Source organism: Camelus bactrianus, chromosome 35 (assembly GCF_048773025.1).
Source record: "Camelus bactrianus isolate YW-2024 breed Bactrian camel chromosome 35, ASM4877302v1, whole genome shotgun sequence".
NCBI lineage: Eukaryota > Metazoa > Chordata > Mammalia > Artiodactyla > Camelidae > Camelus > Camelus bactrianus.
Genome location: NC_133573.1, coordinates 31238478 through 31261128, shown reverse-complemented (window position 1 = coordinate 31261128; position 22651 = coordinate 31238478). Strand labels below are relative to the sequence as shown.

The 22651-nt window shown below is 45.0% G+C and overlaps 2 protein-coding genes across 2 annotated transcripts in view; one reads left to right on the top strand and one right to left on the bottom strand.

Moving 5' to 3' along the window:
• Positions 1-16812, bottom strand: part of LARP4B (La ribonucleoprotein 4B) — a 68337-nt gene extending 51525 nt beyond the window's left edge. Inside the window, exon 1 of the mRNA XM_074358407.1 lies at positions 16553-16812. The gene's annotated coding sequence lies outside the window, so the exon portion shown is untranslated. The remainder of the gene's footprint in view (positions 1-16552) is intronic.
• Positions 16813-17381: 569 nt separating this feature from the next.
• Positions 17382-22651, top strand: part of GTPBP4 (GTP binding protein 4) — a 62607-nt gene continuing 57337 nt past the window's right edge. Inside the window, exon 1 of the mRNA XM_045522385.2 lies at positions 17382-18219. The gene's annotated coding sequence lies outside the window, so the exon portion shown is untranslated. The remainder of the gene's footprint in view (positions 18220-22651) is intronic.

The window sequence follows — 22651 nt, the reverse complement described above, 5'->3', positions numbered from 1 at the left end:
ACTCATTAGAAAAGACAAAAATAGTCAAATCTAATCATTAAAGCACAATCACAGCACTTGGGACTGGAAGGACATATGTAAATGACAGTAACTTTGTTTTATGAACTCAATATGCCCAACTCTAACAGAGAGGTATGGGAAAATAAAACACCACAATGGGATCACAGCTCCTCACTTATCTGCCCCGCGCTGCTGGCTGGGTTGTACTGTTCATCTCGCAGCTGTCGGCATCACTCTGCAGTATCTAAAATGCAGTCTCGTGGCAGAATACTTTGCGAGTATTTCAGGGCAGATCAGTTACATACCTACACAGCACCTTGCACAGATGATACACACAGCTAAATTGAGAGGCCTGAATGGCAGGAGTGTCTGCAGCGCACTGGTTTAAGAGTCAGTATCTCTACGACAGTTCATTCTTCCCAAGGAGTCTTCTCACAGTAATGTCACCCAAAGACACTGATGAGCGACAGAAAGCAACCCAATCTCGCCAAGTGTTGTTTAATTACACGTTTAAACTGGCATCCAGTATGGAAACACAGATTCTTAAGCAGATGCTGTCAATTAACGGAGATTAATATTTAAAATTTCCTTTTATATATGTATACCTGTGGTTCTACTGAAAAAGACAACAGTAGGAAAAGGTAACTCTTTTTCATAGTTTGATCTGGTTTGGCTCGTAGGGAGGGTGTAAAATCAGACACAACATGCAAAAACTTATTTCTTAGCCAAACAGGAGTGGAGAAGTATCTACATGAGGAGTATACCCCAAAAGTTACATTTACAATTTTCCCACTATTTGCTTTCAATTTAGAACTTTGATTCCACACAAAAAATCAAAAAGGTCCCTTCCAGCTTTAAAACTTATAATTGGTTTATGATATATTATCTTGCCCTGGAGCAGACAATTATTTGAAAAGATTATTTTGCTAGGATTCTTATTAAAATACAATACAAAACAAAACAGAGAATTTAAGATCATCTCATCAACCCTCTGGCTAGGAGAAAAGTGTTTAATCCAAATCTCTGACAAACTCCAAACAACCAACTCCAATACTTGGTTATAAAGAATCCTAAATAAAATATTTGAAACAAGTAAAGCAATGTGAAGAAGATCAAAAAACCCCATCTCTTGCTCTGCATGTGATAATGGTTGGTTATCCTGTAAACATGCCTGTAAAGTAAGTGCCAAGTAGAGGTAGGGAACCGCATCCTTAGAGATACAGCCTCTCTGCCCTCAAAGCACGGTTTCTTGCTCCTATCACGAGCCATTCCTTCTCCAACAGAAGGTCTTCTCCTGAAACAGCCACACACTTTTCCACCCGAGGGAGAAGCAGATGGAAAGTGCAAGCTCTGGAATCCGCGTGTCTCTCTGAAGCGGGGGCAAGGGCCGCGGCCCCCCCCTGCAGCCCGCGCAGGACACGACACAGCACATCTACAACGCTCAACCTACTATGGAAGGAGTAAAACAGATCAAGAGATATTTTTGTTTTAACAAAGAGGTTCAGTTTCATAGCTGAAAAGCCAATGATCCTGAGTCCAGCCTGTTTTGAATGTATTCTGACCTTCATTTGTCTGTCTCCATCTTTTCCTGTGAGAAAGGCTCCCCAGGTGGAAATGCCAGCCCACAGTGCCTGGCCCAGCGAGCAGTCTGCCGTGCTGGGAGCCTGCCCAGGCCCTCCTTGCCCCCGCAGGTCTCTCACTTCCACCCCCAAGTCTTCCCGACCGCTCTGTGAGCCTGCTGCAAGGCACTCTGTCTGAGCCCCTCTCTCCTCAGCCACACACCCACCTTGCTGATGGAAAGCACAATGTATCTACAGCCCAAAGCAGGAGAAAAACACCTCACTGCTGGCTTTTCAGGAGTCATATCACCTTCTGGACAGAGCAGAACTGCCTCATTCAGTATCTTTCATAAATTACTTTTACTTTGGGGAACTGCATGCATGCAGTTTTTTAAAAAACTACACAGCTTTGTTAATTTCATTTTGAACACGTGATCACTATCTTGAAATCACTGTTACTCTCCATACAAATCTTCACTTTCCCACATTTACATGTGAAAACAAAGAATGCCGATGGCCACTGATGGCCACTGGTATACACCACACCACCAACAGTCAGAGTCCAGACCACAAAGGTGTCTTTCAAGAGACCCGGAAGTCCTTTTCAAAACTGAACTCTAGACAGCACGTTTCTTCAACTCTTTTTAAGAAAGTCTCTCTTCATCTCACCCTTCTCATGAATCTTGCATTTCTTCAAGGACTGTCACCATGTTCTATTGTGCTTTCCAATTTATGATCACATGATGACAGTTTCTCAGCTGAAAAGAGTGTAATACTTAAAGAGTAAGATGGAATGGTGGTGAGCAAACTTAGAACTCGACATTTTAAAAGACAGAATGTCAGAGCTGGAGAGCATTTTGGAGCTGCTTCAACCCTGTGCTGCTCAAACTGAGACTTGCTTATTCCCAGGAAGACCCCAAAGAACCAGAGCAAGAGGTGGTAAAATTGCTAAGTCCTGGAACTAGACATAAATGTACAAATCAGGGGGAAAAACTACACCTGATACTGATAGACTATTTTCACTTCTTCACCCTGTAACAGATCAATTTCTTTTAATTTTTTTTGAGGGGGAGGTAATTAGGTTTATTTATTTATTAATTTATTTTTAATGGAGGTACTGGGGATTGAACCCAGGACCTCATGCTTAGCACATGCATAGCATGCTCTCTACCACTGAGCTGTACCCTCCCCCAGACCAATTTCTTAAAGCACTACCAACATGTAGTTCTCAAGTATGTTAAATTAAAAGAAAAGCTTTGCTGTGGGGAAAGGCACTTCTGATCTGCATTAATCAACTAACCAATAAATCAAAACAAAGCAAGAACATTTTAAACGTGTCATGTTTCTCCAAAGGGAGGACAGTAAAGTGCAGCGAGTCGTGGAGAAATTCCACAGGGTCTGCAGAGCTGTGAAGTGGTAAACAGCTGCCTGATACAACCGACGGCTGGGACATACAGGGCAACTTGTCTTCCTCAAGCCCTTACGACAGTCCTACAGTTCACCCCTGAAGTCTTGTTATCTGAACATGCAATTCAGCTTCCTGAAAAATTACAAGCCATTTAACACCTTTATAAATGGTGGTAACACATGCCTCATCTCAAGATCTACGTTAATGTGCATCTATCCCGTCTTGAATTTAGTATTCCTAACAGATACATATATTTCTTAGCACTGTGGTAAAAGGATAATTTTCCATAACAGTTATAATCTTACACAGCTCTTGAAAACCAGACTTCGTAAGTCAAGGCAAGGAACACAAATACAGCCTGAACCTAAGACAATTTTTTAAAGCTTCATGAAAATGAGTGTTTTTCAATCCTGAGAAAGAAGAACAGAGGTGGAGGAATCACACTCCCCAACTTCAGACTACACTACAAATCTACAGTAATCAGAACAGCATGGTACTGGCACAAAAACAGACACAGATCAATGGAACAGAACAGAGACCAGAAACAAACCCAAGCACTATGTCAACTCATCTACAACAAAGCAGGGAAGAACACACAATGGAGAAAAGACAGTCTCTTCAATAAGTGGTGCTGGGAAAACAGGACAGCCACCTGCCAAAGAATGAAATTAGAACATTCTCTAACAACCCATACAAAAAAAAATTCAAAGTGGATTCAAGACCTAAGTATAAGACTGAATACTATAAAACTAGAGGAAAACATAGGCAGAACATGCGCCAGTATAAATCACAGCAAAAGCAAAAACTAACAAATGGGGCCTAATTAAACCTAAACACGTCTGCACAGCAAAGGAAACCAGCAACAAAATTAAAACACAACCTATTAAGTGGGAAAAATATTTGCAAATGATAATATAGGCCGATCCAACTAATGAATACAGTAATAAAGAAGCGGACTCACAGATGCAGGGAACAAACTAGTGGTTACCAGTGGGGAGAGGCACGAACTACCGGGTGTAAGACGGGCCCAAGGATGGACTGTCCTACACAGGGAATACAGTCAGTATTTTGTAATAACTGTAAATGGAAAGTAGCTTTTAAAAATTGTAATTAAAATAAGAAAGTGAATGAATTTTTCTCAGCAGTTTCTACAACAAAGGAGGTCTGGAACCTGTTCATTGGAGGAGCATGGGTCTTTACCTTATGGTCTGGGTCCCATTCCCTCCTCTTTTCCTTTTCTCCAACCTCTTCCCCCATCACTGTTGCTGTCTCCAAAGACACTGCAAGGGAGGGAGTCTGGAGGAGAGAAAAGGACAGAGAAGCACAAAACCACGGGCTGGGGGCTTCTGGGCAGGGTGCTGCCTCTCCAAGGTCACTGCTTCTCCCAGGACGGCTGTTGCCCACGCCCACTGATGCTAGATGGACCAGGTGCTCCCTTCCTCGCCTCCTTGCTTTTCCACTGCTCCTCTTACCTTCCCTGGATGCGCTTCCTCCCCACTAAGCACAGTAAAAGCCCTCTCCTCCCACATGACTGTAACTAACTGCAAAAGTATGAGAGACAATTCTAACACCAGATCCCTGAATCCTGAACCATTTTAACTTGTATATATTCATCACCTGGGCCTTTTTCTCAGACTGAGTCAATCTATTAGACGTTCTTTTCTTTCCTTCTCACCTAAACCAAATCCTAATGAATCACCTAAGACTTTCACTTTCTTTCTTTAAAGTGCAACTTAGATACTTAAAAAATAATCTGGAAAAAAAATCTGAACGGCACAATGCTTCTAGAATGATTATTCCCCAATTTTTAACAGTTGTCCTATCCATCTACCTAATTCAATAGCAGTTTCCTTGGCGATTTGTTTTTATTGAGACACTCCAAAGTTTTCAGGTTAGTTTTCCTATGAGTAACTGTTTTTGCACTATTTTTATCAGTTTGCATTAGTTAAATCATGTAACTGCACTAGTAAGTACAACTGCCCTGAACAAGCTGGGGGGAAAACTGAACTGGCTTCTGTAAGTAAACAAGTCAACCGGAAGGAAGACAGAGAAAGAGCAAAGAGAGCCCGGCCCAGCACTCTGCTGCCCACAGGTAGCTGGTTTCACCAGGTGCGTCACCCCTGCTGTCAGGGGCTCAGCTTTTCACGGCTTCAGTCAACAGCAATGCTAACTCTCAGTGCATCTAAGCAAATATCTGGTGAATGTTTTCTGACCTACAAACTCCTCAAAATCAACTGTTTAAAGATCCCCCCACAAAAAAAAAAAAAAAAAAAACTGACAATCCTTTGACCTCCAGGAAAGACAGTAGTGTATCATCTACCCAGCTGCCCAAACCAGAAACCTGCAAACACATTTTTAACCCCTTCCTCTCAAATAAGCTTGGACCTCATCATGTCTACTGTCACTAAACTGTTTCAATAACCATCATCTCTGAACTGAATTACCACCCCAACCCCACCACCCCTTCCGCAGAATGACCTTGTCTCCCACCCCTCGGCTCATACCTCTGACGCCAAGCACTCAGGACACCCGGGACACTGACAAGCAAGGCCAGCTGAAATGTCACACCCCATCCTCTCACCAAAATATGGGTCGCAAACACACAGCGACACAACCATGTCGAATGAGTCCCGTCTCTCCAACACAGGGAGGGCAGGAAAAAGTCCACCTGCTCGAATGCCGTACTCCTGATACAGTACCCAGCCCCACAGAGAGGAATCTGTGTTCAGTCATTTTCTCTCTCATGCAGTAAGCACGGGGGAAGAAATTCCTAGTGTTTAAAACACAAAGCTCAGGAAGTGAGATGACTCCCAGTGAAAGCTGCTGCTGTTCCAAATAATGTGCTAATGTGGAAACGCAGTATTTTTAGGTTAGGGTAAAACTACTTTGAGTTCACTTTCATTTTATTTTCGATAGTCTCTAGATTTTGTATATGCATCTGTGTGTGTGTACGTGTATGTGTGCACCTGCGGTCTGAACATACAGAACAGTCAAATACAAACTGACGCTGACAGTAAAAAAAATAACATTTAACTATCAAAAGAACAACTCACAGAAGAAGTGCCAAAGTGACAAACAAGGAAAACGATTTGTACTGAAGGTGGAGGACAAAGATCCTTTTAAAAACATGTTTAAAGTTTTGAGTCCTTTCATGGGAAAGATGAGCATACACTAGAAGCATTCAACATTGACTCAGGAGTTCAAGGACCCCCAGGTCTGCCTATGATCAGATCGTCAGGCTGGGAGTCTGAGGAAGAAGTTAGGGCCGGGCTTGAGGCAGCGCTGCAGGAACCCCAGTGCCCCACTCCGAGGGGGTGATGCTGGCTACTCCCATTTTACTGGCTCCACCGAGCACTTTTAGGGCGTGTCAGCACAGAGCACATGCTCCAACAAGTGCAGGCATGACCCCAGCCTCAGGGAGCTATGAAATACAGAGATCTCTGTTTTCCAAAGTTCGTGTTAACACCGACTCACTTTAGGCCTACGTTAGTACCTGTTGTCGCTAACCAAGAGATCTGAAGGGGATTTATGCTTCTGTGAAAATCAAAACAGCTTTCAGCCTTTGTTTTGCCGTAAAGTTCCAGAGACAGTACTCACCTGAGCAGTGCGAGCGCCCGCCCAGCTTCCTCCCCAGAAACACACTCAGATCTCAGCATCCAGCTGCTGAGGCCCTGAACATGTCCATGAGCACCTGTGCTTTAGCTCCATGTGTTCTGTGCCTCCCTTACCAAGATGTGTCCGAAGGTAATTTCTTTTCGCTTTACACCATGTTGGCTTCCAGAAGGTTGCTCAGGAGGGGAGTCTACACCACACTGTACTCACCGACAAGCACACTCTAACCATAATCCTCAAATGCTAGGTGTGCCAACTGAACACGCTTCCATGTTCTCCAAAATGACTGCAAATCAGTCAATACTAAAATACACTGGGTACCTGCTAATATGAAGTGTTCCTTGCAAAAGCGATACATTTGAAAAAAGAATTTGTTCCACAGTTATGAACTCAAAAACGTATACTACTTTGGATAATCTTTCAGTGTGATATTCCAAAGGGTGTGTATCCTAGGCATAACCCCATCTCCATTTGACAAGTAACTGGATCACAACTCCTAGGCCATTGGGATTATAGTTCAACAGATGATGCAACTAGCAACAGCACCATCAAAGTTCCAAGCAAATGCTCGGACTCTGAATCAGCACCAACAATTCCGAATCACAGCTCAGCAAAGCAAAAGAACTTCTCTCAGTCTTGTGCTGGGGGCTGCCCGTGACCTCAGGAATCATCACTACAGAACTGCTATTAAAGCTTTCTAGTTAAAGCCAGCACTTCTGATGCTTACCTATGCTGTGTGTGTGGTCCCCAAATCTATCAGGCTACTAGACCTAAGACACCTACGCTTTCCAGGAATCGGGCACCATTTGCAATGGACTTGGAAGCAGGAAGTTAGATCTCATTTTCTGCTCCTCTGTCATTGTGTGACGTATGGCAACTGTCTCCAGGGTGCAGTTTCCCAAACAGTAAAACAGGTGTTCCAAGGAGCAAGTAAAAAGGGGTGGGGGGAGCAAGGGTTCTGGGTCATCTGAATTATAAGCCAGATACACCATTGAGGATGGAAACTGTTACAACCTGCACCCCTTCCTCACGTTCTGTAGGAAAGCTGCAGGCTGTTAAAAGTCTGACATCATCGCAAGCACAGCACAGACAAGAAAGAATGGTCGCTGGAAGGCCGAGAGAGGCAGGTCAGTGCTCAGGGCAAGTCACCTTCTCTGGAGTCTGAGCTCCTCTTCACACAAAGGTGGTGGCCATGAACGGAGGTCCCAGAGCTTCCACAGCCTGGAGGCAGAGCCCCATACCAGCACAGGTTTAAGGAGCTCTGAGTGCTTTAGGAAGGAAACCACTGAATTTAAATGAACTTCACGTAGACTATCTCTCAAAGACGAGTCTAAATACATGATACAAACTGGAAGACCTGTTAGTGCTTTCCTAAATGGATTAAAGCTAACAGGGTAAACTATCTGAAGAGACAACAAAACTTAATTTTCCTGGAATAGATGTTAATTCAATGTTTTAAAAAGTACAGTTTACTTTAATGGTTATTTTAAGAATCTGCTTTAAAAAACAATAAAATGCTGACTTAAAATTCAATAGCATACATAAAGTTAACACTTTCACCAACTTCAATTTTTCTTTTGAAATTCCATTGGTAAGGGTGTAACTCGAAAAGTACCCCACTGAGTTCTATGAACAGGGCTGTGGAACACTTAGCTTAGAGAGGAGACCAAAGGTAGAGTCCTCACTCTGCCAACAACCAACTAGCTGTACTTAACATTATTGACACCCCTGTGGGTTTCAGCTTCTGAGTCTTCAGGGCTCTAAAATCCTCAGACTACAACAGCAACACTACACTTTTCCTGGCAGTTATTTTCAGAAACTAGTTATCAAATCTCAGTTAAATGATGTAGGCCAAAACTCAAAATCTCAGTTCAAAGTGTTCCTTCATTCACACCAAACATTATGATAGTCAAAAAGGATCAAAGGTTCCCCTCCCAGTCTTGCAATTCCTGACAGGTAGCAATGGCACTAATACAACAAAATACTCCATGCAACTGGATTAAGGCTGATTACGTGCACTGCTGATTGTTATTAAATAGTTGGCACACTTATTCTCTGCAGATCATCAGTAAACCTACCTAACCACACTCCACAGACCAAACTGTAAAGCGAAATTAACAGCCCAGTGCCCACTTACAGGATCACCCAGCACAGGAGTCCCTCCTGATCCGCGCTTTGCTCTCCACACTTTTGGTTACCTGTGGTCAACCATGGTCTCAAAACATCAAACGGAAAATCCCAGAAATAGAACAATTTGTAAGTTTTAAATCGCGCGCCCTTCTGGGGAGCATGACTCAACCTCGCACAGTCCCACCCAGGATGTGCATCACCGGGTCGGCATATCCCGTCCACTCCTCACTAGGTGGCTGGCCGGCCGTCAGATCAACTATCACAGCCCACAGTGCTAGAGCTCAAGTCACTATGACTTGCTTAATAACTGCATCCAAGCACAAGAACAGCGATGCTGGCAATTCAGACCACCACAGAGAGGCCATAAAGTGCTTCCTTTAAGTGAAGGGCAAATGTTCTCGACTTAATAAGTGAAAGAAAAGAAATCACATGCTAAGGTTGTTAAGATCTATGGTAAAATGAATCTTCTGTCTGCGAAATTGTGAAAAAGGAAAAAGAAATCCGTGCTAGTTTTCTATCACATCTCAAACTGCAAAAGTCACAGCCACAGTGCTTGATAAGTGATTAGTTAAGAAGGAAAAGGCATTAAATTTATACAGTAAGATATTCTGAGAGACTACATTCACATAACTTTCATTACAAGATATTGTTGTATTTTATCATCAGTTATTGTTCATCTTTCATTGTCTAATTTATAAATTACACTTCTTCATCCTAGGTATGTATGTATAGGAAAAAAAACAGTATATACAGGGGTTTGGTATTATCCACAGTTTCAGGTCACCTCTGGGGGTCTTGGAATGTGTCCCCCACAGATAAGAGGGGACCACTGTAGTACAACTTACGGCACTATGACTTCGGGAAGACATCTGCTCTGTGGCTTTTTACCTTGAGCCATCATCTTCTGATTTCATGAAAAACTGTAACCGAGTTAACAGATTAAAAACAACCACAGAGGTAGGGCGCACGCTTGACCTACATGAGGTCCTGGGTTCAATCCCCAGCGTCTTGGGCAAGGGGGAAAAATTAAAAAGTGAAATAAAATAAAAAATAAAACCAGCACAATGACAATCAAACACACTCTCATCATTCTAAGCTTGAAAAACAGTATGCCAAGAATGTCCATGACTGAAAGCACTGAAGCAGGGTCATTTAGGATCTCCACGCCCTCTTTTGCAGGAAAACATTTCACTGGCGACGGGAGCTTCGCCAGGTCGCAGAGACTTTCAAATCCTCCTGCACTTGTGTTTGCTGATTCCATGTTCTACTTCCGGTCCTTTCAGGATTAGGGTTACCTCTCCTGCACTGAGTCCTGAAAGACAACGATTTCAGAATAAAGGCAAACTCCTCAACATACACAAAGCAATGGGAAGTGCTGTGAAAAACTAAGGGACACTCACACAGACAGCAACTACTGTGACCTGCGTTATTCACCACGTCCTTTGGCCTGCACTGCCTGCCCTTCCCCTCCCGAGACGCGTAAGGTGTGAAGAGAAATACTGCTGACTCCTAGCTACTCATCTGAGCAATGGTCTGGACTACAAGTGACTCGGAACCAGCTTAATGTGATGTAAGTATCACTGGAGATACAGATTATTAATCAAAAAGGAACAGAGACCTTACATTAATGCCAGAAAAGTTTTATCCAAAAGGGTTTTCACACTGAGTTTCTGCACTAAAGGACAACCAGCATACCATCAATTGTTTGAATGTTTTTACCTCCTAAAAATACAAGTCAAGAGAAAATGCTTTTGCCTTCTCAATGTCCAGATTTTTAAAAGGCAACTCTCTCCAGGGACTTCAAGTCTGCTTTTAAAGGTTCCTGGTACCCCTGGCCACAGGAGTTGTGAGAAGCCAGGCAGCAATGGATCACAGCACATCCTATATGCAGTGTGTCTGTGTGTGTACATACACACACACACAGTTGACCCCCGAACAATATAGGCTGGAACTGCACAGGTCCACTTGTACACAGATTTTTTTCAGTATATTATGCACTATAAAGTACTACACAGTACGAGGCTGGCAGAATCCACAGCTATAGAACTGCAGAGACAGTTCAATTATCAACTGCACACAGGGGTTGGCGCCCCTACCCTGGCACTATTCAAGGGTCAATTGGATATGGCAAGTAAAATCTCAACAATGAAATACAGAAGTGTAAGTAACCAACAAAGAGAAATAAAAATAACATTCAGAAAGCACGAAGTCTTTAAAGAACAGGCTTAAAGGTTAGGATTATTTCCAGAAAAAAATACATGAAAAGAGAATGTTTAACATATTCAGAAAGAGGTAATAATCACTGAGGTGACTTGTAAATCTATATCCAATCGTTCACTATGTTTTTAATCCCTATATTTTTGAGCTTTGACAATAAAACAAAGCTTTGTGAAATCCGCAAACAAAATGTTCTCATTTTTCAGAAATGTTTCTAAAAAAGGAATCTGTTAATTAGTCTGCCTTAATAAAAGCTGAAATAACAAATATACTTTAAACAAGTGACAAATGCTAGCAGATTTAAAGCATATTTTAAAAGTATCTTTTAAACACACATGATTATGTGCAAAACAAGTGAAAGGGGTTCTAAGCAAGCTGTCTTCCTTAGACCAGGGCTTGGACTGGTCCACTGCGATAAACAGACAAGTAAGCAAGAGGGCTGGCCACCCTGGGGCCCAGTAATACCAGTCTGTGGGCGTCCGTCCTCCCCTGCACGCAATTCTCCAGAAAGCAGAACGATCGCTTGAAAAGGCAATCCTGGTCATGAATTTAAAATCCTCTGACTGTGTCCCACTGTCCTTAGGACAGAGAGCACAACTCTTCACCCCTGCCAGGAGCTCCAGACTCTGGGACCCAGCTGGTGCCTGACCAACCCCCGCCCCGCCCCCAACCTCTCCAAACCAGTTCCTAGCTCCAGGTTTGCATGCTTACCCTCTGCCTACCAGGCTCTCCCCGACCCTACCCTTCCCTTCCGTAAGGAAGCCTCCAGATCCCTGAAGGCCTACAAGATAGTCTCCCAGCCTCAGTGGACAGGAAGCTCCAAAGAGGAGGGCAACTGATCCCTTCTGTTCACCACCATAACCCTGGGGATTACTCATCAAATATTTAGTGCCTACTGTGTTCTAAAGTCTGGGCTCATATCAATGTACGAAGAGACAGAAACCCTCCACTCTGCAGTTGACATTGAAGTACAAGAAGACAGAAGCCACATAAGGCAGGAAATTCTGTGCACGTTCTAGTGTAGCAATGAGTGCTACGCACAAAAATAAGGCAGGCAAGGAAGGTGACGGGTGTCTGCCAGGGAGCACCACAGCAAAGGGGATCTCCTAACAGGCCTGCCCGAGGAGTGTGAAACCCACGTACAGAAGGTCCAGAGTACAGATGCCAGTCTACTTTACTTTAAATAAAACAGTTCACTTTCTTAGTTCCTTCTAGATCACAAGCCTTAGAGAGAAGCTCTGCTATCGTTCATTTTTGCATCGCTAGTATCTGACTGATCGAAAACACCTGCTCAAGGAGTGCAGGACCCTCCTCTCAGTGGCCCAGCTCCACACCAGGCCCTGGAGCAACAATTCTCAACAGCGAATAAAACACTGAAAAATCCACTGCAATTTAGAAATACATTTTCACTACTGTAATTGCTTTGGTTTTGGCCAATTTGTTTAAAGAAGGTAAGAAATATTTACTGTTACCACATTTTAAAGACTGAGAAAGAATATAAAGGTCATGTAGTTAAGTCACTCCATCTAAAATACTGTAGGCACCAGATGTAGCTGTCAAGTCAGTGAGCACTTTGAAAATGTAATTTTTGTGCACTTTCTATTGCATCCTTTTCTTCTTTCCCCCTGCTCTCAGTAAGTTTATTTATTTATTAAAATTTAAGTACAGTCAATTACAATGTGTCAGTCTTTGGTGTGCAGCACACTGCATCCTTTTCAAGTAAACATTTTCATATTTGTTTAGGAAAGTATGTACATAATTCCTCTAAAGCTGAGGTGGGAGGTGCCTTACTCCTCCAGTGGAACAAAGCTGACTGAACATCTATAGTTCACCTTGCCCTGGGCTGGGCAAAGAGGTTACAGACACAGAGGACACAAAAGGATCTTGCCCACAAGGAGCTTACATTAATTAATTAGGTGCAATGCCTAGGGGTGTGATAGAAACAGAGGAGCACTCAGCATGACCTTAAAAACTAAGGCAAGGATTCCTGAAATACTTTTATAAGGATGGGTTAAGAAACTAAGTCAAAAAAAAGGAAAGGAAAGAGAGAGAGGGAGGACATTCAATTTCAGGCAAAGAAATTATGAGACCAAAGGCACCACCGCGGCTTTGGGAGGAGGGCGGTGGTGGCCCAGCCGGGCAGGAGGAGGCAGAGGTGGCAAGGCCCCTGGACAGTTCTTATTTAGGCAGAGGAAGACCTAACAATCAGGATGAGCCTTCAAAGCAACTTTTGGCTGTAATGTGACCAAAAAGGTGTGCGTAAATAAAAGAGAACATTCTCTTCTTATCACACAAATAAATATACCACCCTAATTTATCGATTTTTTTAAGCCAAAATTTTTGCATATCAGATTCCAAAAAGAACATTTTCAGTGGAGACTAAGTCTCGCCTCAATGACTATCAAATCTAAGCATGAAATGTCCTCCATATTACATAATGCACTCCGTGGCCCAGGTCTCACGAGTGGGGAAGTGGGCTGACACTAAAAGGGAACCAGACCATGACAGAAGCAGAAAAAGGGTGGCATCACTCACCTGCAACCCTTCATGACTACACAGGAACCATGACCACCTCACCAGAAACATGGGGAAAAGACAGTTTATAAAGGTACTGAAGGGACAAAAGGTATGGGGGTTGGGGAGTCGAGGGTGAGACAGGAAGGAAACATAAGCTGAGTTAATAATTTTGCCCGATTATAAGGAAGACATTTATATATGGAAAAATAAAGTGTTCAAACATTAAGGAAAAAAAATTTCCATGTTGGAATCATCCTTTTCCTTTTAGTAAGAGAACCTAGTAGTTACCTATTTTACAATTCCATATTCTAAAAAAGAAATTCATTTTCTAATGCAGATAACACTAGGAGGAATAGTTCCAAGGATATCAACAAGTGCAACAATTAGGAGCAAAAAGTTCAAACTGAACTAAACTCAGTGAAAACCAGGTCTAGTGAGTTTAACCCTCTCAGAAAGCAGTGCCTCACTGTGTACTCTAAAAGTAGCTCTTACAGAAAAAGGATAACTCTTTATAGGAATAAAGTTTTACAGAAGAGCATAAGGACCAGTGCCTGTTTTTTTCAACAACGTATTTTCCATCAACACAACTTCAGTGCGTATTTTCTTCTCTCCATTAGAAAAAAGTTGAGCCACTGGTCTTACAGGAGGAAATACAAGAATATATGCGATTTTCTTGCATTTACCAATCTGAAAAAAAAAATTCTTAAGTACAAAGGAACTCTGCAAGAGTACAGTAAGAATGTGTTATGAAAGCATATTTGAAAAGTATGCCTTCCACATTAAGACAATAACAAATGTAATTTAAAGTAACATATCTATAAAGCTTTCTACAATCTCAAGGGACCATCATAAAGATGACACAAGTTACTAAAATTACAAGACCCAGATTATAATCCTGTTATCACTGTGGAAAGTATGAACTCCAGCAAGGCACTCCTAAATAACAGGGAGAGGAGTCTGTCAACCACTTCTTGGTTGGTACCATCTATCAGAGCTCTGTCACTGAAAAAACTGGTAACGTTATTGCAAATCTATGCAGAGTAGCAGGGCTCCCTGAAGGCATTGTTTGCTGTTATTTCTATTAACAACCTGATGTTCCCATTTTGCACTTAAGTATTTTAGAACTGTTTTATGATATATGAAGACTGTTTCATAAAAACAAGTGACTAAGCAAAATATTTGTTTCCACAGAGCTTTGTCAGAATTTGTGTTTATCTGTGGAGAACCATATTAATTTCAATAAAGTCTCCAAATCTCAATTTTTTTTAAAGCACAATCCTTAGGAACATCAAATAAAATCAAAATTTCCCATGAATATGCTGCCACTTAATTTCAGCTACTCTTCAACAAAACGTGTAAAAATGAGCACCAGGAAACTTCCGTACTTATGTTATCATCTATTTTCTCTCTGGTTCCCACAGAAATTCCTCTCTCCAAATTTCTGTCTTCTGAACCTGCTTTCTCTGCCCAGATACATGTGAAAAAGCAAAAAAAAAAAAAAAAAAAAAAAAGTTCTGTTAATAAATTAAAATTGACAGTCACAGAATATTGAAAATAGTAATAATGCAAACTATTTTCAAATTTTTAATTAAAAAACTCAGTAATTAAAAAAAAAAAAGACTAAAAACAGCCAACACCAACATGTTCCAACAGTCCTGCCAGGCCGATGTCATTCCTATCCCCCCTTAGAGACAAAGAAAGTGAAGCACCAAGAGGGGAACTTCTGATCAGTAAGAAGTCATGCCATGCTTTCACCTCAAAAAGTCAACGCACATTAACTTTTCAAAATACAGGATGAAATTTATTTCTAACTAAATGCAGGTTTCAAAGGCAAGAACACAAATCAAATTTATGGTTGAATAATAAACTTGCTAACCCGATGCCTCTCAAAAGTATTCCACTTTAGCAACTCATGCAAAATTTTTTCAAGCTATTTCTTACAGCTTGGTTATAAAACTGCCTTTCAGAATATTAAATACAGGGAAGAGTTGAAAAACCACAACCATTCCAACTTCTGTAAACTACCAAGACTGTAAATTAGAGGGATCCAGGCAGGTGGGGAAGTACAGAAATTGCCCACTGCGCATACTATCTGACCACCACAGAAGTGAACATCACTCTTTCCCCCTGAGGTCTTTGCAAACTACAACTTAGCACCTATTTCAAGAGTATTTTAAATATTTAACACAAAATAAGAGACCAACTAAATATCGTAAGAGAAAAAAACATTCAAAAGGAAAAAATATCTTGGATGCTTACAACATTCGCCTTCAAATTGATACTATCTTTTTAAAAAAAAACCTCAAACTAATTTTCCTGCACAGTCCAAAGAAATTTTCCCGTTCCTTCAGCTATCCAAAACTTCAAACTTCCACAACATTTAGGACAAGTTACAGTGCAGCCAAGGAAAGGGTCTTGAACGTGTGGGACAGCTACCCCACAGGTAATCTTAAGTTTCATCTCAGGCAAAACTAAAGACCGTTTTACGTAGAAATGGCTGGGGAGGGGGCACAAAATTACACTAAAGTCTGAACAAGTCTTAAGTTTTTACGTTCTGTTTGGACACGACTGAGAAGCAGGTGGTAACAGATTCCTGACTGGCCTCTTTCTCCAACACAAGGCATCTTTAGAATTTTTTCCTAATTGCTCCAGAATGTGCCTCTGCTCTAGCCTCTCGGAGGAGAGCAGGAGCTCAAGAGCACCCGGAGCCAACAGGACCCACTTCCTGGTCCAAGTGACCTGGGCCCTCCCCGACCGGCCAGCCGCGGTCCCGGGCCCCGGCGGAGAGCAGGGCGAGGTCGCCGCAGTGCGGGCCGGACGGCGGCGCTGCCCGGCCCCTGCCCCGGCCCGGCCCCTGCCCCGCAAACCTCGGCTCGGCCCGACCCGGCCCCAGCCCTGCCCCGCCCGGCCCCGACCCACACCCCGGCCCCTCTGCCCGCGCCCCGGCCCGGCTGTGTCCGCCCGCCCCAGCTCGGCCGCGTCCTCCGGGAAGATGGCGGCCCGTGACAGGCGGGCGCGGCGCGGGTCCGAGGCGGCGGTCGGGCGCGGCACGGCGGGGGCCGGAGGAGAGTGAAGCAGAACCGAGCGGCCCGCCCGCCGCCGCGCTCACCTGTCAGCGCCGCCGCCGCCCGGCCGCCGACCGCCGCAGCCCCGGTGCCCGGCTACCGCGCCACACGCGGACGGGCCGTGAGGGAGGGGCGGGAGCAGGGGCGCGGCCGGCCCGGACGAGCGGCGGGGGGCGGCGCGGCGCGGGCTGGCGGCGAGGCGGCGGCGGCTCCTTCCCGTTTCGGGCCGAAAATGTCTCAACCTCGCGACTCTAGCACCCCAACGCTCCTTCCCGTTCGCATGAGAACACACAGCTCCCGCTTCCGGGACCCGGCGGAAGTCCCGCCCCGCGCGCTCGCGCGCCCGCGCACCCACACACTTACCGTCTGGCCCGCCGACTGGCGCTCAGAGCCCGGGAGAGCCTTACGTCATGGCGGCACCGCGTTCCGATTGGCCGCTTGCGGCTCCCGGCCCGCCCCTCCTTCTGGCGACACGGAGCGCGTGCCCCTCCCGGCAGGGCCTGTGATTGGCGCGGGCGCGCACGCAGCCACGCCACGCCCCACGCACGCAGCCCCCGCGCCATCCCGCGCACGCTGTCTGCTCCGCCCACGCCGGGACCTGAGGCTGCGGCGCAGCCGCCGGGGACCGCGACCCCGCCCCCTTTAATCCGGGACCACGATCCCCTCCCTGCTCACCGCGGAACCGCGGCTCCCGCTTCCCCTTCACCTCAGGACCCCGACCCCCGCCCCCTCTCTCCGAGGCTGCGACTCCCGCTTCCGCTTCACCTCAGGACCCCGACCCCTACCCCCCTCACACCTGGACACCGACCCCCGCCCCCCTCACTCCGGGACCGTGACTCCCGCTGCTGTTCACCTCAGGACCCCGACCCCCGCCCCCCTCACCCCTGGACCCCGACCCTCCGCCCCCCTCACTCCTGGACCCGAACCCCCGCCCCAGTGCTATCTTGCTGTCCCGGGTGGTCGGGGTCAGAAGAGCCCCCTGAGCGCGCTTGGGAGAAGAAGGGAGAAGGCGGTGTCGCCTGTCAGTGGAGCAGGTGCCCTACATTGTCCGCGACTTCAGGGGAAATGCTGAAGACTCCGGGCGTCTTCCCAAAGACGGGCATGGGCTACCCTCCCCGGCCCAGTATATGTGGGGAGAAAAAACTTGAAGTATGTTCACCTCCTTTTGAGTTGCTGCCTGGTTCCCTGTGTACCTGCTCCTGCTGGTTATTGCTTGTATAGACATACGGATGAACTAGAAAGGCTTCTCCCGTCACTTCATTCCAGCCTCATCCGTGCACCTGTGCGTCTTACCTGTTCCTCCTGAGTATCCAGATGCCGGCAAGACTGTGCTTTGGACTTCCGTGTGTGATTGCCTGGGAGGATCACAGATTGCCATCAGTGTTGGGTGCCTGCTGCTCTGGGATACGTTTTCACATCCTGGCTCTGAGAAACTTGCAAGTTCAATAGTGAGATTCATAGCAATGTCTTTAAAGACAATCACGTGAGACTGAGATTTCCTCTAATATCAAAACCACGTACGTGTTTCAGGAAAAAAAAATCACGTTAGGATTCATTCTCCAAGAGAAACCGTTGGATGTGTTGCAGAGCCCCTCTGCGGTACCTCCACTTGTAACTGTTCAGACTGAGCGGCCTGCTCTTGGGTCAGGAAGTTGGCCAGAGGCCCAGGGATGTGGTCCACCTATGAAAGATCAGGAATTCTCCGAAGTTGGTAAGTTAGACTTCCATCTTTTTTTGCTTCTGTCCACATTCTGGCAGACATTTCGATACATAGATAAGTTCCTAAGTCACAAAAGAGACTGAATGATATCAGAATACTTTATATTGAAACGACGTCTCTTTTTGTTTAGGCTGTGGGATCCTTCCTGAACAATCAAAACTGGTTTTTTGTTACCTGTGATTTTTTGTTTGTTTGTTTTAAAAGAAACATCCATTTTCACCTTGGGATGCAAAGTTATAATAAATCAAATTTTTATGGCATTTATACTTAGAAAGATAAGAGCAGGTTTTGAAAACCACTTCCCACGTCAAGCAGTTCCAAGTTCTGCCCCTCCTATCTGAAAACGATTTCTTTCTCCCACGCACGATGGTTTTGCCTGCTGTTACTTCTCTCCCAGTTCACTTTCATGGCATCCCAGCTGATCTCTGCTTCCCCGGCCTCACCACACCAACGCCAGCACACATTTCCTTTAAAACCTCTTTACCATTCCCTCTGAGTCAGAAATTGTTGGTTGCCCCAGAAGGAGGAGTTCAAGTGTTTTGTGGACTGAAAGGCCCTTCACAAACTGGCTGGCCAGCCCCCCACATCTCCTTTTCTGCGGTGGGGTTAGACACCCAAATCTTCCAATCACAGTCTCCTAACAAGCTTTTCTGCAGACCTTGGGGTGGTCGCTGTGTGTGGCAGTGAGTAACACGTGGGTTTGGCACTCTAGGACAGAGCTGTGCACTGCAAGGCCAGGAAACTGGCAGTTGCTGCAGCGCATGACAAGTCCTGTTAGAGAAGAGAACAGGATGGGGAGCACTGGCCCCCAGATGTCGGCTGTGCGTGGGGTCCTGTGTGGAGGTCTCCCCGTGCCTGGTCCCTGCGCACTTCAGCCTTTCCTGTCCTTCATCTGTGCTCTTCCCTCTGCCGGAAGTGTCCTGCCTCTGCTTCCACTTCTGGTAAAATCTGACTTATTTTTCTTGTTACAGCTCGGTGTCAACCATTTAAATCTTTTCCTTTCAGAGAGTTGGTTTCCTTTTCCTGTCATCATAGCACTATGTTCACAGCTCTGTTAAAGCTGTTATGATGCTCCATTGAAGACTGTCAGCCTGACCAGTGGTGATTCCACAGGGGCAGAGACCACCAGGGTGACATCTAGCACTGGTGTGCGCGCGCACACATGCGTGCACAAGCACACACGTGCGTGAGTAGGCATGCATAGTACCTCCTTGAAGATTTCTGTTGAACAGTGAAATAGCAAGACATTTTTCTCTGAAAGGCCTGAATTTCAGCTAATATCTGAGGACATTGTTTTCTTTTATTCTCCTGCCATTTTCTGTGAAAAGTAAATACTTTTTCTCCATTGTGTGTATCATCATTCAAAATTACCTTATCTGGATGTTAGCAAACTCATTTGTAGCTTAACCACACTGCTCAAACTTTATTCCTAATGATTTAGAACTATAACTAAACTGTCACGAAGTCCACCTCCCCCTCAGGGGTGGTACTGAGTGCTGGGGCGACGGCACACAGCAGCACAGACGTGAGACAGGTGGGCACTAATGAGGGATATTGAGGAACAAGGACTCCTGTGGGGTGTGCCAGCCTGAAAAGGAAGCAAAGAAAGTGGTGACTAAGCCAAGACTAAAGAGGCAATAGTGGAGGGGCTGCCAACAAAGCTTTCAGCAGGGAGGGAGAGGCCAGTCCTGGTCAGAGAACAGAAGTATTTGAACCTGACAGAGCAGAAAACCAAGTTGTTGAGGAGAGTGGAGGGCACAAGAGCCTGGAGGGGTAAGCGAGGTAGGGACCCAAGGGTCTTGTAAGCGCTTAAGATGTTTGAATGTGATAGTGAGTCGAGACTTTATTAGGAGGGACGAGGGGGCTCACTAGGTTTTAAGCACTATTATCTCTGGCCTCAAAAAGCCATCCAAGTAGAAATGCAATAAGGAAGTAACTTAGGCAGATTAGGTGGAAGTACGAAAATAAAAATGGCAGTAATACATGAGAATACTTTGAAAAGGAACACATGGGTTCTTACTAAGCATTATAAGTAAATAAGTGAGGTGAGGAAGGAAAAACGAAGGCTGTGGTTTACAGCAGAACGCTGACAAATACACGGAGAAGAAATTACTTTTAAAATTACCATGTTGCAACTGTCATAGTATTGATACTGAAGGGTGTCATCAATGAACACTAAAAATCAGTGGGTAAAAGTTGTTAAATAGCAGGCTGTGTTTCCCACTTCCCAGCTTATTAGTTGCTTATTGCCTATTAATTTCAAAGGGGGAGAAGGTATTTTTACAGCAGATAAATGTGGTGGACCCCATCCTAACTGAGGGATGAAAGTTTGTATCCCCAGTAATGGTGGCCTGCCAGCCTCACAGGATGTCAGTCATGTGGTGTCCACAAACTACCTATGGGGAATAATCACAAACTCAGACCAAGGACTTTCTATGAAACAGTGGGCCCATATGCTTCAAAAATACCAAGGCCATAAAAGACAGTGAGAGACTGAGGAACCTTTCTAAATTTAGGGAGACTAAGGTACATGATAACTAAATGCAGTGTGTAGTCCTGGGTTAGGTCCTTGATCCCAGAGTAAAAGTTGCTGCAGGGGACATGGTGAGAATTTCGATATTCCAGTCTTCTAATGAAGGTTAAATTTCTCGAATTGGATTTATTTTATCAATGGTTGTATGGCTCTGTAAGAGAATGTCTGATCTTAGAAGCTAAAAACTGAAGTATTTAGAGGTGGGGGGGGGTCAAGATATCTTCAAGTTTCTCTCAAATTACTGAAATATATACACACATACTTGCACAGAAAGAGAATATAACAGAACCTTGATTGATGAGTCTCGTGGGCTGTGTAAGTGTTTGTAGCTTGCCTTTAAATACGAAGCTTTCAGATTTTTTGGAGATACATACTGAAGTATTTATGAGTGACATGATATTATGTGTAGGATTTAATCCAAAACCACTTGAAGGGAGGTGGTCGGTAGGAATACGTAAGAAGTATGGGGCAAGCTGGTGTGTTGAAAATTGTTGAAGCTGGGTGATGGGTAAGTGGTGCTTCGTGAAACTCTTCTCCCTGCTTTTGTATATATTTTAAATTCCTCATGATAATAAAAACATAGTGGTGAAAAGGAGGGTTTTAATTCATCACAAATATTCCATGAACATGTATTGCTCAAAAAGTAGTCACAGAGAAAGACTACGTTTTCAGGGTACTCCACAGCCTTCCCACTAGAGGAACAAAGGGACCTGGGGAAACCTCTGGGTCTCAAAGCTGCGTGGCCAGGAGGGTGGGACAAAGTTGTGTTGGCAGTGCCAGCCCAGGGAAGGAGGCCGAGGACCTGCAGGGGAGATGCAGGGTTTGCATGGATACGGAATTTTGGAAAGAGGAAACATATCGAGAGACAGTTTCTGAGAAAGTTTTTTGTGTAGTGTGCTGTGTAATACATCGAGGCCAGCTCCTTTATGAAAACCCACAGTGAAGACATAGGTCAGTCCTTCAGGGCTTCTGTAGTTGGACTGTGTTTGCTTTGAAAGTCACTCCACTCACAGCCCCGGGTGCTGCCTGGGACAGCAGCTTAAATTCATACTGTTTCTGGGAGCTGTCCTCTGGGATCATTGACCTATATAGTGCCTGTCTGCATCGAGGCAACTGTATCCCACAAGGCCTGAGAAAAGATTGCGTTTTCACCATGATTGCCTGCTTGTAGCTCTCAAAGAAAGGAGTTGATGAGTCATGAGACATTTTGGAGAGACTTCCCAATTTGGATGTTTCAGGCAGAGAACCAGATTTAATAAGCATGTTGTTTTTATTAGATTGAGAAAGTTTTAACTTCCTGGAGACCTGGCAAAATGGACATTCTTTTTAGTCCAACGTCCATGCACACTCAGAGTCATTCCTCTAACAGGAGGGAAGGTCGATGTCTAGACATCCTTGCCTTTCTCCAGAGTTCTAGACTGTGCATGGCAACCACCAAATACGCTCCTGTGTTCTTCCACACAGTCACTCCTGCTTTCCCAGCCCCTCTTCCCTGGGCTGGAGCTTGGCCCCAGGGACTCTAGAGTGGGGGCACCAGGGCCGAGTGCCCTGTGGTGGGCTCACAGACGTCTCCTGAGAATGTGCTTCTCTCCCCGGGCCCCCTCTCCCAAGGACACTCCACCTCATTGCCTTAAGAAGTGGACACATGCACTCAGTAATCCAAGATGGGCAGCTCCCGCTGCTCCGTGGTGGTGGAGGTCTGTCAGGTCGGGGAAAGGAGCCCTGGAGCAACAATGGACTCCATTTTGAACATGAACCACAACCAGCAGAAGGGGCTTAAAGTTTCCCTCCCTGATCCCGGAAAACTGACTGGAGTTTCCCTAGGCTTGCAGAGCCCCTCCACCTCTGTGTTTTTCCCCCCTGTCTCTCCCCACTTTCTTCTGGCCAGCT